This window comes from Cyprinodon variegatus, unplaced genomic scaffold, assembly GCF_000732505.1.
Source record: "Cyprinodon variegatus isolate N-32 unplaced genomic scaffold, C_variegatus-1.0 Scaffold4, whole genome shotgun sequence".
NCBI classification, from domain to species: domain Eukaryota; kingdom Metazoa; phylum Chordata; class Actinopteri; order Cyprinodontiformes; family Cyprinodontidae; genus Cyprinodon; species Cyprinodon variegatus.
The window spans coordinates 1,730,070-1,735,148 of NW_015150457.1; the positions used below are offsets into that span (position 1 = coordinate 1,730,070).

At 39.0% G+C, this 5,079-nt stretch overlaps 1 protein-coding gene across 2 annotated transcripts in view; it reads left to right on the top strand.

Annotated features, from left to right (window-relative positions):
* Positions 1-472: 472 nt before the first annotated feature.
* Positions 473-5,079, top strand: part of LOC107083181 (jun dimerization protein 2-like) — an 11,643-nt gene continuing 7,036 nt past the window's right edge. The window contains exons 1-2 of one of the 2 annotated variants that reach the window (XM_015372195.1): positions 473-583; positions 4,910-4,963. The gene's annotated coding sequence lies outside the window, so the exon portion shown is untranslated. Of the gene's footprint in view, positions 584-4,909; positions 4,964-5,079 lie in introns of those variants that run through there. The other variant, XM_015372203.1, reaches the window with a different exon arrangement.

Consider the following 5,079-nt stretch of genomic DNA (forward strand, 5'->3'; position numbering starts at 1 on the left):
TAAGATGACATGTGTTGTGAATCGGTGCTATATGAATAAATTGAATTGAAAAGCTCTGTTATTACGTGGCAATAAGCTGATGACTTTAAATCATCATAAATAATTACATATTTACAACTATTATGCATTTTGGTGGCAAGAAATAAGTGGAAGAGGCTTGTTTTAGATTTGGCCTTGAGCTTCTGTCAGATAATAAACACCATGCTGGATGGTTCCTACATTCTAGCTCTTTATTTATTGACTCGTTCACCATGTGTTGATGGGTTAGTGCTCCAGTCTCAGCTTGGTTGCAGGGATCTGTTTCTGTTTCAGTCTGTCTGTGTGTTTTCTGGTTGCTATGGGTGGAGCCAACACAGCGGCTGGTCCCCGGGGGCCTCTGTTCGCATTATTTTCATCCATGCTTACGTCTGGAAGCCGTGTGTTCCGCATTCCTGAGCCTCTCAGGCGGTACTTAAGCGGGCTGATGCAACCATCTCCGCTCAGTCTTTTAAGCTGACTGACTCTAGACCTCATCGCCGCCTCGCTTTTTTTCCCTTTACTGCAGGATTTTTTTTCTTCTTCTTCTGATTTGGACGCAAAACAGGCAAGTGGGAGTTTAACTGTTTGATTTTAAGCTTGCAAACAGCTTTTCTTTTTTAGCTTCATATTTGCATAATATTTTTCTTTCCACCGTGTATGGGTTTTATAACAAGCTCGGTTTAGTTTGATGTGAGCTCCTGTCCAGCATTACTTGTGAGTTATTTGCCTTTTTTTTTTCCGGTGAGCTTTTGAGTCATTTCATAACGAGAAAAAGTGAGCGACTGTAAAGTTTTCCGTCCGCCGCAGCCTCAGACGGAGCCGTTGTTGTTCCAACTGTTGTGGCAACTGTCGCCTTTCCAGCTCGTTATCTGGCCTCTGTCTGGAGATATTTTCATCTCCCATCATCTGTAGTGTCCGTCAGCCTGTTAAAGACAGTTATGTAACGCCAACACACACACATAGCAGGTTGTAAAGAAGTTAGCCGCTAGCCTAGCCAGACTGCTGCAGCAGGGGCGGTTCTGAGGCTCTTAGGGGCCCTGGGCACTGCTTTCTAGTAAGGGCCTTCACAAAAACAAAACCCCCAAATAACACCATTCATTATAGAGTTATAATTAGGGTTGTTGTCTCAAATTAATCTGTTTGTTTATTTGCAACTTTTTTCATTTTTTTTTATTGTTACGGTACTGTTAAACATTGGCTCTATTTTCCCTGAAAAGAGATCACTCGGGACAAACTCTTTAAATAACATTTCATAACTTATACACTGTGTTCAGAATTATTAGGCAAGCTGTATTTTTGAGGATTATTTTTTATTTGTGGGCCACAATTTTGTTCTCAATCAACCCAAAAGACTCCTTAATATCAAAGTTTCATATTTTTGGAAGTTGATGTGGTTTTTTTTATTCAGATTTGGCTATTTTATGAGGATGATGGCGACTTCTTCTTGTACCACTTTTTGAAGAAGGTGTCTTCCAGAAACTGGCAGTAGGTCTGGGAGTTGATCTTGACTCCATCATCAAAGCTCATCTTTGATGATACCAGCCCATACCAGTACCCTACCTCCACCTTGCTAGCGTCTGAGTCGATAAGGAACTTGCTGCCCTTTATTCATCCAGCCTGGTGCCCATCCATCCATCTGGACCATCAAGACTCACTCTCATTTCATCAGACAAAAACATTTTGGAGAAATCAGTCTTCAGATATTTCTTGGCCCAATCTTGACCTTTTGTCTTGTGTGTCTTGTTCAAAGCTGGCCTTTTTTCATGGTTCCTTACCTTGGCCAGGTCCCTGAGTATTGAGCACCTTGTGCTTCTCGGCACTCCAGACATGTTGCAGCTCTGACATATGGCACAACTGGTGGCTAAAGGCTTCCAGGCAGCTTCACACTTGATCCTTCTCAATTCATGGAGTTATTTTGCCTCTTCTTTTTTTCAACACGCTTCTTGCTCCCCTGTTGGCTATTTGCCATGAACCGCTTGATTGTGCAATGATCCTGCTTAAAAAGCTTGGCAATTTCCAAACTGCTGCAGCCCTCTGAAAGACATCTGACAATTTTTGACTTTTCAAAGTCTGTCAAATCTCTTTTCTGACACATTTTGCCAAAGGAAAGGACGTTGCCTAATAATTAAGCACACCGTATATAGGGTGTTGATGTCATTAGGCCACACCCCTTTTCATTACAGACATGCATACCACCTGATTTACTTAATTGGTAGTTGGCTTTCAAACTTATACAGCTTGGAGTAGGACAACATGTATTAAAAGGATGATTTGTTTAAAATACTCATTTGCCTAATAATTCTGCACACAGTGTATGTATTAAATAACCATGAGACATGGCAACAGATTCTGATAAAAATTGTAATCTTACTCAGATCAGAGAAATTGCTTAGAATGTACAGAAGGCAGCTGCTAACCTCCGCGCTTACGTCTCAGGAAGTGGCCCTGATTAACAGTTAAAAATGCACTTTATACATCTGCAGTCTGCAATATCATCTTTTACATCACACACGTTAGCAGATGATTAGACATCCAGGGCTCCAGCCTTGTCAAAATATTACACTTCATTCTTAGTTGAAGGACACCGCTCTCATTCCATTTCCATTTTATACTTCTGATGCATAGCATCTGCAACCGGCAAATCTGTCTCTGTGCGCAACCACACCCCCCACGCAGAGGTTCTGCAACTGTCGTCGCTAACCTAAAAAAAATCCTGACTACACGTCAGATGGTCGCAAACCCGTGCAGACCATCGGAAGTATGCAGACAAAAAAGCAGCTGTGATTGGTCCATGGTATGCCTTTCAGGCTATCTGTGTGCTCAACCTTCTCCATTGGGTGTCAAGGCACACCATTTTTAAAAAACAAGGAGTAATAACAACGTAATAACAATGGGTAACCAAGACAAAAGGTTGATCGGGGAGGTTCAGAAGTACAGCCACTTGTAAGGTGCCTCAGACATGTTGTTTTGGAAATAAATACTCCTGCCGGCGCCGCCGAAGAAGTTCTCATGAGTTCTCGAATAGGCTCCCCCTAGTGCTTTGGCGGGAAACTGCTGTGCGTCCCTAGAAATTTCAGACTGACGTTGCAGAAGCATACGGGCAAAACTGGTTCGCGAGCAGACGCAAGCGACATTTGATGTCGAAGAAATACGTCATAAATCCGCCGAAAGATTTAATGACACTTTACTAGTCCTTAAAGATTAAATATGTATCTTGCACATCTAAAAAATACATATTAATATATTTTGAAATATCTGAAATCTGTTTGAAAGCTGTTGCTCCAGGAGCATCTCTGGAGTGGCTATTAATAACTGGTCAATAATGATAGACGGCATTGTAGTACTTCATACTCTATAAACTGAATATGGAAGGCTTTGTGAAGGCTCTCCAAATGCTTTTCCCCCAAAATTTCCATGTTTATTGGAAAGAGTGGATTTTTTTTAAAACTCTCAATATGTTAAAAAAAAAAAAGACAAAACATGTAAATATAAGAAAATATAAGCACAAAACAAGCTTGTTTTATACAGTAGATGTTGCTAAAAGGTTAAAATTTCTATTCATATCTTTCACGTAATTATGTAGGCTTTGCATTTCTACATAAATCTAGAAAAAAAAACCCTGGATTAAAATGGTTCTTTGGATTGCAAAATTTGCTAAACCTTAAAACTGCTTTGCCTTATGTTGTTTTCAGATAAATTTTGGATTCATCGTTACCACGTTAAAATTTGTAAATAAAGCTTTGTTTAATTTAGCATGAATAAGAGAAGAAGAATGCCTTCAGCTGCAGTCGTTGCAGTATCAATGTGTGCAATATTGCAAAATTCAGACAACTCTTACAGCTATCCTTCATGCTAAGCTATAGATGGCCGTTTTCTTCCTGTATTTCACTGTATGTTTAGTCTTACAATGTTTTTTGAGCACTACTCCCTGAGAATAACCGTTTCCTCACAAACAGAGCCGCTGTTTTTTAACTTTAACATTTTTCCTACAGACTCAATATCTTCTTGATATGCAAATTTGGATTGATGCAAATATTGTATTCAAAACAGTCCATTACATTTTTAATAATACACACTGATATTGATATTATTAATGAGCCTTTACTTAGAATTCTGTAGTTGTTTAAATATCTACATTCAGTCCCTTTTTAAAAAATAAACAGTGGAGCTAAATCTCGACAATATATCCTATTTTTCTTGTTATTCAAAATTCATGTCGTGAAATCTCACAAAGCCAATATTGCTCTGCATGATAGTGATTCTTTTGGCCAGTTGCAAGGACTCCATTGGGGCTCGACACCTGATGGGTATCCGTAGTGGTTTGCGGCGTGCGGTAGGAACATGTAATGGTCAAGAGAAAAATGTGGGTTGACTGTAATGAGTATTGTTACCACAGTTTTCAGCTTTAGCATGGCATTTTATTTTTTGTCGAAAAATGTGCAGCCCTAATAGGAACATTTGGGTGTGATTTATTGGCTTTATCTTTTATTTGTCTCTTTTTCCCTGTTGCTCTTATTTCAGATCTTTTATTATGCTTTTTTTCTCCTCTTCTAGACATTGTTTTATAGCAATGCACATAAATCGTTGTGCATTAGTAGATTATGTTTTCATCAAGTATTCTCTAACAGTGCTTAAATTTCTTGTATATTTAAATCCAATATTTTTTTTTTTTTCAGAAAACTGTAGTACACTTTTTTCTCTTTTTTCTCTTGATTGTAGTTGTAGGATACGGAAGATGACCTTAAAATGATAGAATACGGGTTAAAGGGCTGTTTATGCTTGGGATGTAGGGAACCTGGCATCAGGATGACATTCATATGCATACCTACCTGTTAGCATTATGTGTTTTATTCAAAACAAAGTCTGACAAATATCCTTTTAACTCCTTCAGGGCGTCCAAACACAGTTCATCATTGATAGAAGACGACTGATCAGTTCCCTCTGAGTAAGTATCCAGCATTTTGTTTGTTTGATTTGTTTGTAGAGGCACTCTGATGAGTTTTACCCTCCTGCTCCAAATTCACCTTCAAACACGACCAACATGAAACATCAGCAAACAGG